Below are 12,888 nucleotides of genomic sequence, written 5' to 3'. Positions count from 1 at the left end.
GATACACATACTTGCTTTCAATAATTTGATGACTCTATGGATAAACAATTGGTTGAGACTATTGCTAAGGTCCACTTTGTTGTCTATTAGCATCTATCGCTCGGGTAGGTTTATACCTATGGTGTTGACTACAAGTAATCTCACCCTCTAATTTATTGGATGCATGATATGCATTTAGTAGCTTGTGGTTACATCTACCAAAAGGATCTTCTTCCCTTTTTTAATTTTCCTACCGATAATTCGGGCCTTGATTCTATGGACAAATATAGTAACTCATTCCACTTATCTCTTACTTCTAATGATGTTGGTAGCTAGCTAGAAACTAATGTGTTGAACCTTGGATAACTAGCAATAGAACAAATGACTAGTTTTAGCGGGGTGTAGCTTGGGCATGGACATACAAGGCCCATTAGTTTACCCTCTATGAGAACTATTATGCCATTTATTTGTTTTACATTTCTTGAGGATAATTACAAGATGTGTTATATTTACTGGTTATCTATTTGAAAATTGGGAATTAACTCATGAAGTCTATCCTATTAAAAAAGGGACTAATTGACCCAACCATAGCTTAAACATTGGGGTCTTTGAGTGACATCTATAACATCTAGTAGGTTTTAGGACACCTGTAATACACATACATGTTAACAATTTATTTGTCTGTGTTGGATGGATGTAGGTAACAGGATCTACCCTCTCAAATGTCTCACAATTTAAGCTTTTCAATCGACACATGTTTCACTATTTGTTTCACTATTTGAGATAGAGTGTCCCGTAACTTATGACATGATTATTGTAGACAATGCTATTGTTATGTAATCATGTTTAACACTTCATTTATCAAGACTGTCTGGGTTCTTGAATTTATTGTTTGACTGTGGATATGTTATAAATTTAGATTTTATTTATTTTTTAAACACACACACACACACACACACACACACACACACACACACACCAGATATGCATATATAGCTAAAGATGCAATGGAACTCAAAGTACATTGGACACATCACCGATTATGAAAAATACCTCATGGAGACAAGGGCCTTACAAGAGCTACTATCATATATAACAAGACGTCCCATTGTCCCACCTCTAGGATCTTGAATATCAATGTCAACTATTTGATGAGGTATCTTGTCTTTACCTCTGACACATCCTTCATGATCCCACCATCACCTACTATTGGGGTTGATCACACATACTTAGCTTTCACTGTATCATATGTTCTCCTCCACCACCCCACTGAGATCCTCCCATCTTACTTGCATTCACTTTCATCATGACCTTGACTTAATATATGATGATCATTTGTATCCTCAGATAGCCAATCGTGATCTCTTATCTCCCTACCAATTCTTGCCTCACAATTCACTTCTATTATTCATGAGTTTGCCCATACCAACTTCTCTCATACCACCTCCTCTATTGGAAAACATCCTACAAGTTCATTACCTCAAAGTGGATGGTATGATGATGAATGCAATGCCACATGTCTCCTTTTTCCATTCACTATATTCAAAAAAGTGAGCATTCCTAGGTTATTGTAAAAAACAATGAAGTGGAGACTATGATGAGGCTATGTGGATCATAGAGAAATGTGGCTATGGTATAAAGAGAGAGAGAGAGAGAGAGAGAGAGAGAGAGAGAGAGAGATAAAACACGACTCAATATGAGAGAGAGAGAGAGATAAAACACGACTCAATATGAGAGCAAAAAAATGAGTCAATTGCTTGCTCAATTTTTTCATGGACTGATATGTGTGTGCTAATTTGTGCACGTTGTTGGTTTTGCTGCTCAGGGATACATGGACAACACTAGGTTGCCTTACTGCCATTGATAGAGTACGGAGGTTGTACAGACTGTTTGCACCTATATGAACTACTGTACATATTATGGTGCACAAGTGTACAGATGGTGACATAGGTGTAAGGATTGAAACAAGCAATTTCATATTGGGTGTGTAAGTGGTGTGACTATCTTGAAGTTTGCATGAAAAGTTGGCTAGGGGGCCTGGGAACTCTTTTCCCTGGTACCTGAGACAAAACATAACCAAATTCCTAAACAGATTCTATCACTACAGTGGTTGGGCAGTTGGCTAACCCATGGGACTGGATGGGCTGGACTGATGGATCCCTAAAATGAGACTCAATTCTGTTATGGTACGATAGGTGAAGTAAATCTCGGATAGTCCTTGTTCTATGGAAAAGAATCAACAGTTAAATACAAAAAATTTGGGCTGTTGAATAGGGTGCTAACGCTCAAGGCAGAATCAACTTATAGCTTTAATACCAAATGTAGAAAATAATGAATTGGAGGCTATGATGGATCATAGAGAAACATGGCCATGGCTATGGAATATATATATATATATATATATATATATATAGAGAGAGAGAGAGAGAGAGAGAGAGAGAGAGAGAGAGAGAGAGAGAGAGAGAGAGAGAGAGAGAGAGAGAGAGAGAGAGAGAGAGAGAGAGAGAGAGAGAACACGACTAAATATAAGAGTGGTAAAATTATTCTAATGCTAATTATCATTGAGAAGAGTGCCTTCCATATATGCTGCTAATACAACTTAAGATTTGTGATTAGGTGTGAGCGGGTGGCTCCACAACTCTCTCCACCTTTTTCCCTAAATCAACTCCTTGATTCTAGTAGAGGTAGATGCCCCTTTGACTTTTGCCTTGTGGTTACTTTGTGGAGAGAGTATGGTTACTTTGACTTTTAACTTATGGTTACTTTTTGGAGTTTTTTCACTCTCTTTTACAAGAGTGTGTGTACATAACTTTATGCTTTTGTACTTGGATACCTCTCCAACACTTAACGCAAATCTAAGTTATACAAACTTTGTTTGAGTGGATATAGCTTATGGAACACATTATCATTTTTATATGAGGAAAACATACTAAACACTTGAAATTTTAGATATTAGATTATAGCATTTTGACGAAAATTTCTCAAAAGATTGCATTAAGTTTCATTTGTAACTTCAATGTTATAGTTTAATTTTATAAAGACGTCCTAGTGAATAACATATATTAAGTCTAACAACATGCAGTTTAGCTTAGATTACATTAAGTTTCATTTGTAACTTTAATGTTGTAGTTTAGTTCTATAAAGTTATCCTAGTAACATATATTAAGATGTCCTAGTAACATATATTAAGTCTAATAACATGTACTAAGATATGTTATATGTTATTTAAATAACATATCTAGACTATTAATCCTAACAACATCAATGTATTCATTTATAAGTGTGTGTGAACGAGAAGTTTTCATATCTTTCATATTAAAAGCCATAAATGAATAGATCTTAACATAAAAGACACATATCAAATTATTCCAATGCTAATTATCATTGAGAAGAGTGCCTTCCATATATGCTGCTAATACAACTTAAGATTTGTGATTAGGTGTGAGCGGGTGGCTTCACAACTCTCTCCACCTTTTTCCCTAAATCAACTCCTTGATTCTAGTAGAGGTAGATGCCCCTTTGACTTTTGCCTTGTGGTTACTTTGTGGAGAGAGTATGGTTACTTTGACTTTTCATTTTTATATGAGGAAAACATACTAAACACTTGAAATTTTAGATATTAGATTATAGCATTTTGACGAAAATTTCTCAAAAGATTGCATTAAGTTTCATTTGTAACTTTAATGCTATAGTTTAATTTTATAAAGACGTCCTAGTGAATAACATATATTAAGTCTAACAACATGCAGTTTAGCTTAGATTGCATTAAGTTTCATTTGTAACTTTAATGTTGTAGTTTAGTTCTATAAAGTTATCCTAGTAACATATATTAAGATGTCCTGGTAACATATATTAAGATGTCCTAGTAACATATATTAAGTCTAATAGCATGTACTAAGATATGTTATACGTTATTAACATGTCATAAATAACATATCTAGACTATTAATCCTAACAACATCAATGTATTCATTTATAAGTGTGTGTGAACGAGAAGTTTTGATATCTTTCATATTAAAAGCCATAAATGAATAGATCTTAACATAAAAGACACATATCAAATTTCATACAACAAAAAGTATTACTATTACCCAAAAATGAAAAGACATAAATATTTAACATGGAATTACATTATCTATATTATAGGTGACCTTGCTCTACATGGGCACTATATTAAAAAATAAAAACATCATCTTTACATAAGGAAAAATATTACTAACACTTACAAATTAATTTAGTTCGAATACATGTTCATTTTTGTTCATGAGCTGAAGTATAGATGCAAAACCCTAGTATGAATATTGTAGAGCTGTGATGAGAATAGTAGTAGACACCAAAAGAATTGTTTGGATAGGCCTCATCAATACATGCCAGCTACTCCTTGAGATCTTTAATCCTGGCGAGGAACTCATATTAAATCTCCCTCATTCATATACTCAAACTCTAACTGCTTGCGTAAGTAGGCCACTTGTGCCTTGCCACATACTTGGTAAAGGGGTAACAAGTGCATCCCAAGTATACTTCATAATTTTACATGAGCGAATGTGAGGAATAATGCTCCTTTTCACTAAAAGTGCTACTAGTGCATGTGCATGCTAGCCATCCCACATGTGGCTTGTTTTGCTAAAAGAGGTGCAGAAGCAGATGCCACAGAACTCGTATCACCATCCAAAGTACATGTACTATGATGTTAACCAATAACCACATTCCAAAGTCCTTTGGTAACCAATACATGGTGCATCATATAGGATCACAATGGCTAGTTGGTCTTGTCAAGCTTATTCCCAGCAAAAAGGATACCAAAGACATCACTACGTGGCGTTTAGCCAAACAAAATAACTATTCTTTGACACAAAATTCAAACATCCCAACTACTTGCAGAGTAGCAAGTACTATCACTGAATGCAACCGAAATGGCTTTGCCCCAGTAGATCACTTATGATGATGGAAACCTACAAAATGTATGAAAAGTTATAGAGTGTAGAGTGTGGAAATGATACTTAGTAAGAATGTAGAAATCGATGATAATGTTGACAATGTTGTTGAAGTTGTTAAGATGAGGTGTCGAAGATGATGATGGCCCTATATAGCTACACACCAAATGATGATGCTTTATTACATAATGTCCACCCTTTGGCTAAATGGGGACGCGAATTGGTATCATGAGTGAACCCGCATTAAATACTAGTTACCTAGTGTTATTGGTAAAGCTTGAGACCATGCTTGATAGGTGTATGTTATCAAAGTGTAACAAGTAGTGCCATGATTGACAACTGTATGTTATCAAAGTGAAACAAGTGGATTACGCTAGACAACTACACATAGTCGAAGTGTAACAAGTGGTATATGCAAATGACACGCCATGCTAGATGATATGTATAGTGATACGCACATTGAAATGTAATAAGTGGGGTGAGACACACCATGCTAGATGATGTGTATACTGATAATCTCATCGAAGTGTAACAAGTTGTGATTGTGTTATGTTTGTGCCTATCAACGTTTTGTATTGGGATTAATTATTATGATAACCATTAATTGGAACAACTAAAGTGTTTACATTTGTGAGATAGGTGATGAGCAGTGTGTGTTGCACATGGAGGATCTTATCTATATTTTCTCGGATTGTACATATTATTTATGCGTGCTTGTGCGTGGCATTGCTATTTTACTAACACGTGTGTTAAAGGAATTTTAGTTATTTTACACTTAGTGTCTGAACAAGCTTTAGTGCGAGTTATTTTTGTAAAAGTGGAAAAGCAAAGCCCTATTTTGTATGCACAACTATTATTAGCTCCTTGGATTATACTTTAAATACAATTCTCAAAACACTCATGTCGTGAAAGTGGAGTTGCACACATGAGGGGGGAAATTGCACCCAATAATGTGTTGATGGTGATGTTTACTCTATCTCATGTTTTTATGTTATGCTTTAATCTTCTCAATTTGATTTGAGTCTATGCTTTGTTACTTGATGTGTATGTGAGTTTGATTAATTTTTCAAGAAGTACATGAGGTCTCGTGACAATGGTATTAGAGCTATGGGTACTTGCACTTGAAGAAAAGGGAGCTCACAAAAATCGAGAGGATAAAGAATAAAAAAGCATAAAGCCTATTAGACAAAGGTTGAATAGTTTATGGGAACTTTGTGGACCATTGGATGGAGAAAAAGATCAAAGGCTTGCAATTCATGTCACCTTTCCCCATTTGTGGAAGCAAAATCCACACTTCTCTAAGTAAAAGTGGTTTTAAGAAATTCTACAAGGTTTGAAGATCCATCTTTGCTGATGTGAAGGGCAAGGCTTAAGAATTGCTTTGCCACTCTTAGATTTCAGGATAATGGCCAGGGCAAGATTTATATAATGGAAGGCTTGGGAATTTTCTCTTCTCTTTTTCTCAATAAACAAGGTGGCAAATTTTCATTCAATTAATTGGGAAATTGATTTGATCAAGGTGTGCTTAATTACAATCATCAATGGATTCTAATTAACTGCTAGAGGCAAGGGGCAGTGGAGATTATATAGCTATAAGCGACAATTTAGTGAATTTAGCGCAGGGAATTTTTATTCTCTTAGTCACATAGTTGTGAGTTTGTATAGCCGTGAAGAAGCTTTTAAAAGCTCAAGCGATTAAGACTTTATAAGCCATAAAGATTTTTACTACAATAAGCTTTACAAGCTTATAACCTCAATTCACTCATGTTTTCCCTAAGCTAAAAATCTTATATTTCTTTAAGTTTCAAGTCTCTCACAAAATTACAAAGAGAGAGAGAGAGACAGAGAGAGAGAGAGAGAGAGAGAGTTCTACAAAAATTCCATCCCTTATCATATGCAAAAAAAAGAAAAGCATATGTTCATCTTTTGAAAAATTGAAAAGCCCCTTGCAAGCAATTTTCGGGCATTACCAAAGGGAATCACATGTGGAGAGAACTCCCAATGGCAAAGAACAAGCATTACAACTATTCAAAGAGTTCAAAGGCAAGGTATCTTGAGTTTTCTATGGCGAGTACATGCATGCTTTGATACTACTCGTCGATGGTCTCTTTGAAATTGTGGATTTTCTTCTCACAACACGAGTTAAATGAGCTTTTGGCTTTTGACAAATTGTGGATGAAAGCTAAGTATTATCATTATTTCAGCAATTTTCATTTCTACATTTAAAATTTGTAACTTTTATCTATCTACATCTCTCTTTTCATCATGAATCCTCTACCCCCAACCATTCAAGAGAAAATTCAAGCACTCCAAAATCAGATTCTAGTTGAAAAGGAGTTGAGAATGGATCTAAGAGGATAGGTTATCCTGCAAGAAGAGGCACAGAGATACTAGTAATGGTAAATCCAAGGGTGACCAAATTCAGAGAACTGTGCAAGCTACTCTTAGAGCTAAGAAGTCTAGGAAGAAAAAGAAAATTAGCTGCAAAGATTTTACCTTTCAAAATTTTGATGGCAAGAAAGATGCTTGCACGAGTACTTGCATGGCTTAGTCAACTTGATGATTACTTTTGGAGGAGAAATTCTTTAAAAATGATAAAATCAAGTATGCTACCAATCATTTGGTGGATAGTGCAGCTTTATGGTGGAACATGACTAGAAGTAGCAAGCACAAACCTAAATCCTGGAAGAAATTTCAGAAGCTCATCAAGAAGGATTTCTTACCCTCCTAGTACAAAGCTAAAGCTAGACAACAATGGTCCATCTTCAGACATCTTGAGAAGGGGAACATTATAGCATGCTTGAAACCTACAATTAGATTAACTCGACTATTTACTTAGCCTTAAATTGTGAAAAGAAAAATGGCATTCCAAAGAAAGCAATGACACCTCAAACCTTGACGTCAAAGTTCTTGAAGTATAAAACCTTTAAAAAATGATTTGATAAATCCCTCAATGGCAATAACGCAGGTATTGATACCAAGGTTGATGATTCTCAACAAGCTAATAAAGATGATTCAAAGAAGTGTTTTAGGTGCAACGAGATTGGACACATCGCATTGAATTGTCCATGGAATTCAAATAATATTTCATTTGGGATAAATATAATCGATGATGACAAAGAACATTACTCCAAGTACGTCGAATATTCCTACTCCTAAGGTAACATACCCATTTCTTTTAACAATTTCTACAATAGTTTTTATACATCAAAGTAAAACTTCTTGGAGGAACTGGCCCTTCTATCTTGAACTCTGCTTTATGAATTTTCACTATGTATTAGTCTTGTGGTATGGAACACAAAGATTAATCTTGTGAGAAGGATCTTGATGTATACTTATCTTTAGATTTATGTGGGATATTTTTTGGTGGTATAAGACACTAGAATTTATTACACGTAGAATTCCTTGATAGAATATATATTTGTCATAATTAGAGAAGATACTAGAATTTGTATTTTGTAAAACCTTGATCTCCTTTGCTCGAAATAAGCAAACACACAATTGAGGTCAATTGCTTATCTAAGTAGGAGGGATGTTACATAATATCCACCCTTTAATTAAATAGGGACACCCGTGATACTAGTGTGCCATACTGAGGCCATCCTAGTGAATTAGTATCATAGGTAACCCTGTATTAAATACTAGTTACTTAGTTTATTGTTATGGCTTGAGACCATGCTTGATGGGTGAATATTATCGAAGTGTAACAAGTAGTGCCATGCTTGACGACTGTGTGTTTTCAAAGTGAAACAAGTGGACTATGCTAGACAAGTGCACACGCTCGAAGTGTAATAAGTGGTTTATGTAAATGACGCGTCATGCTAGATGATATGTATAGTGATATGCTCATCAAAGTGTAAAAAGTGGTGAGACACGCTATGCTAGATGATGTGTATAATGATACTCTCATCGAAGTGTAATAAGTGATGATTGTGTTGTGTTTGTGTCTATCAACATTTCATATTGGGATTAATTGTGGAACAAATTAATGTGTTTACATTTGTGAGATAGGTGATGAGTAGTACGTGTGTTGCACATGGAGGATCTTGTCTATCTCATCTCGGTTTATTATTATTTCATATGAGGTCTCGTGACATGTTTGTTGTGTAGAAAACCCAAAATCGAATAAAAACAGTTTGAACTGACACTCCCCCAAGATGCTTGTGAAAATCTTAATGACACTCCAAAATATGCAAAAAACTTGTTAATACCTAAATAAGAGTGCATACATACGCTTGACGAAAAAAACTTGTGAAAATCTTAATGACACTCCAAAATATGCAAAAAACTTGTTAACACCTAAATAAGAGTGCATACATACGCTTGACGAAAAAAAAATCCTAAAGAGAGAAAAAGTTTCCTGACCCATTATTAGCCTACGTCCACATACACCTACCATATAAATGGCTACACTCTCCCTCTTCCCCCCCTCTCCCTCTCCCTCTCTCTATAACTCTGTGTTTCTGTCTCTATCTCTGTCTCTCTCTCATTCTCTTTTTACCTTGGGTAGACTAAGATGCTTGCAGGAAAGCAAGCATCCAGAGCAGCCCACGTGAATACCTAAGCATGTTAAAAACAACTAAATTGACGCAAGTAGCATGCTAAAAACAACTCAAATTTATTCTATAAATAACAAGCAGGTAGGAAGGCCTGATTACCCTCTCTCCTTCTCCCTCTTCCCCTTCCTTACCTCCCTTACCCCTCACCATGAGCGAGGTTGGGATGTTGGTAGCAGCAGCGGCCAGGCACCAGTAGCAGTGAGTCTCTAATATGCCATGCCTCTCTCTCTCCCTTTGGTTGGCTTAGATCCTATTCATCTTTTTTGACAAGTTGCAAAGCAGCACAAGACGGTGATCGCAACCGGTTTGAGAAAGGCACATACCAAACATGCATAGAGTAGGGAGAACCTGACATACGTTTGCACGCCTACTCAGATGTCAGAGGAATGAGCGGCACAATCTTTTGACCGAGGCACAGACCACATATGCACAGAGTAGGGAGAACTTGACCTACATTTGCATGCCTGCTCAGATGTCGGAGGAATGAGTGGCACAATCTTGGCCATTGGCAGAAGAGATCTGGCCCTGCTGCTAGTGGTGCTACTGCTAGGGACATCGTAGTGGAGAGCCGAGAAAGTACATCCAAGCCTTTGTCAACATGGTGAGTGCCGGATCTAATCTTTCGTCCGCTTCCAATCTGTCAGAAGGTTTCATTTTCTCTATCGGCTCGTAGAGCTGTTCCTCTACCAGAAATGATTCTGAGAGCTTTGACTTGGAGGATTCTTTCATGCTAGAATGATGTGAGTTCACACCCAAAGGTTTTTAAGGATTCCTTGTTAAATTTATCGTTTCTATGTTTAAGTAGCAGCTTGTGTTTGAATTCCTTTGTTATTTTATCAATTCTACAGACATAGTTTGGCATAAATGAAGTTGGTAGCGTCTTGTGGTTGTGGGGGGGTTCGGTGGATTGTGACAGTGGCGCAGGCTTTGCACTGGTTTGACCTTGACTCGTTATATGCCTTGGCCAAGCATGTGCTTAGAAAGCGCAGGGAAATCCTGGCGGCCTGGGGTTACACTGGGGCCTCTGTGAGCAGCTAGGTGGATGCTTACTTGGGATCCTGATCGGTGCTGCAATGCGCGAGGAGTCGAGGCATGGAGCTTCTTAATGAGAGCCGGAAGGATACCTTCGGAGCTAAATGGGGTGAGGGAACTCGCACAATCACTTGGCCTGTTTTTCTACTAGTCGATGTTTGTGAAGCTCCCCAGAGAGAGCAAGCTTTCCAAGACATTTTTTAACCTTGGGTTGCCTAAGCATCCAGAGCAGCCCATGTGGCTACCCAAGCATGCTAAAAACAACTGAATTGACCCAAGTAGCACCTTAAAAACAACTGGAGTTTAGTGAATTGATGCAAGTTGTTGGAAAAAGCAGTCGGACACTGCTCAAATTAGTGAAGGCCATTACATGACAGATGAGAGGAGGGGAGAATCATCGTCGTATCGCCTAGCCATTACATTGGTAAAACATATGGGAGAAACTGATACAGTTTGGAAACAATTATGACTAATTTATAACTCTGTGTGTGTGTGTGTGTGTGTGTGTGTGTGTGTGTGTTCATGTTCTCTCTTTTTTAGTTTATCTTGTGTGTGTGTGTGTGTGTGTGTTCATGTTCTCTCTCTTTTAGTTTATCTTGTGATTGCCCAGCTCTGTGTGTGTGTGTGTGTGTGTTCTCTATTTTTTAGTTTATCTTGTGATTGCCCAGCTCACATAGGAGTACTGCCCAGCTTATATGACTAATTTATAACTCTGTGTGTGTGTGTGTGTGTGTGTGTGTGTTCATGTTCTCTCTTTTTTAGTTTATCTTGTGATTGCCCAGCTCACATAGGAGTACTGCCCAGCTTATGGTGTTGTTATGAAGAGGGTCTCCTAGATGAGGCCCCACCCTATGTCCATGGTTGCTTCGAGTCCAGCAAGCTACAACCTCTTCCATCACACTGCAAATACTGGTTAGTGTGGTTTTTTTCATTAAAAAAAATAAAGTTTGCCAAATTGCATCCCTCATTCTAGGCCCTTTTATGCTAGTGACAATAGCATAGAGGGTAGTGGGCTTAAATGAGAATCTTATGTAACACACCTAGTTAGTCTAATCCATGGACTAAAGAAGAGACTTAAGAACATCACACACATACACACACATCATCATCATCAAAACAAGATTATTTTGTAAAAAAATTAATTTATCGTGTTTTGTGTGAGTGCTTGGGTAGCATACTTGGAATGAAGATGAATTTGAAAGCATACTTGGAAGCAATACTAGACTAACATCTGCAAATTGATGAGCTTGAAGTCTGTTCTTATGTTCGATGGGGATTCAAAAGTACATCGCAAATTAGAAAATTACAAATTCATTACCACATGTGAAAATGAGTTTTGTATCATGAATCAATACGCAGGACTAATGGCCGCCTTCAACATTGAAGGTGTTTTTGTCCACTTTCGATATCGAAAGTGTTATTTGGGAAACGGGAGAAGGGCACGTTCTCTTATGTTTATTGAATTTCGGGGAGGATTGTGTGAACTCCTCGCCATACTTTATGTATGTTTTTTTTAATAAAAACTTCACTCACACAAATGAGCACGAAAATCCTATGACTTTATGAATGATGTGTAACTCAGATTCAAATGTGATAAATGAATTTGGAATTATCTACCTTGCGATGTACTTTGAGATCTTTGTCGATGTCCATTGATTTCTCACATTGAATATAATCATAGGCTTGATGTTCATGCTCGTTTGAGCTTTATAAGCTGTTCATATAAACTTGAGAAAGACACGCATACGAAGAAAACATGTTGCAGAAATGGTATGGGTTGCAGTGTCCATCTTCATTCAAGTGCTTCAAGATGTTTATACGTGAACAGAAGGATACACATTCTTATAAAGTACGTTGACAACGCACACTTAAAAGCAATTAAGAGGATAAGGGTACCCAAGCATTCTCTCTCTTTCTCTCTCTTTGTCTTAGGCATTGCGGGTGGTGATGGCAGAGAAGAGAGAGTCCACGGGCTTACTTTGGCGTTTCGCTTGGCAAAAGTTGCCGATTGCCTGTCGAGCCCACATATGCATGCCATTTGAAGGTATCCACCACAAGAGAACCAACCATAAAAGAAGTTTCATGTAGGACGGCTGCACTCGTCACCGTTTGAAGCTCGCCCATAGGCACAAACATGCCTAGCAAAATCAGCATTGAAAGGCATATTACTAGTAGCGAAGGCGACCTCGTATGACCAACCGCAACGTAGGCGCGAACATGGTGTTCCCCTGTAAAATTAGAAGGCCATCCAACAATATGTTGGCACAGAGAAAAGAAGCTGCGGTTCACTCTCCTGTCCTTTACAAGCCTGCGATAGCACACGTACGTGTCAAGTGTGCAGGACCCCGGAGAGGGGTGTGCAATTTTTAGGGTGTTGGCCACGT

At 37.3% G+C, this 12,888-nt stretch overlaps 1 pseudogene; it reads left to right on the top strand.

Moving 5' to 3' along the window:
- Positions 1-9,429: 9,429 nt before the first annotated feature.
- LOC147623721 (uncharacterized) lies at positions 9,430-10,973 on the top strand (annotated as a pseudogene).
- Positions 10,974-12,888: the final 1,915 nt, after the last annotated feature.

Source organism: Cibotium barometz, chromosome 26 (assembly GCF_041138505.1).
Source record: "Cibotium barometz isolate CiBa-2024 chromosome 26, ASM4113850v1, whole genome shotgun sequence".
Lineage (NCBI taxonomy): Eukaryota > Viridiplantae > Streptophyta > Polypodiopsida > Cyatheales > Cibotiaceae > Cibotium > Cibotium barometz.
Note: the sequence above shows the minus strand (reverse complement) of the source record. Positions and strands in the feature narration are given on the sequence as shown.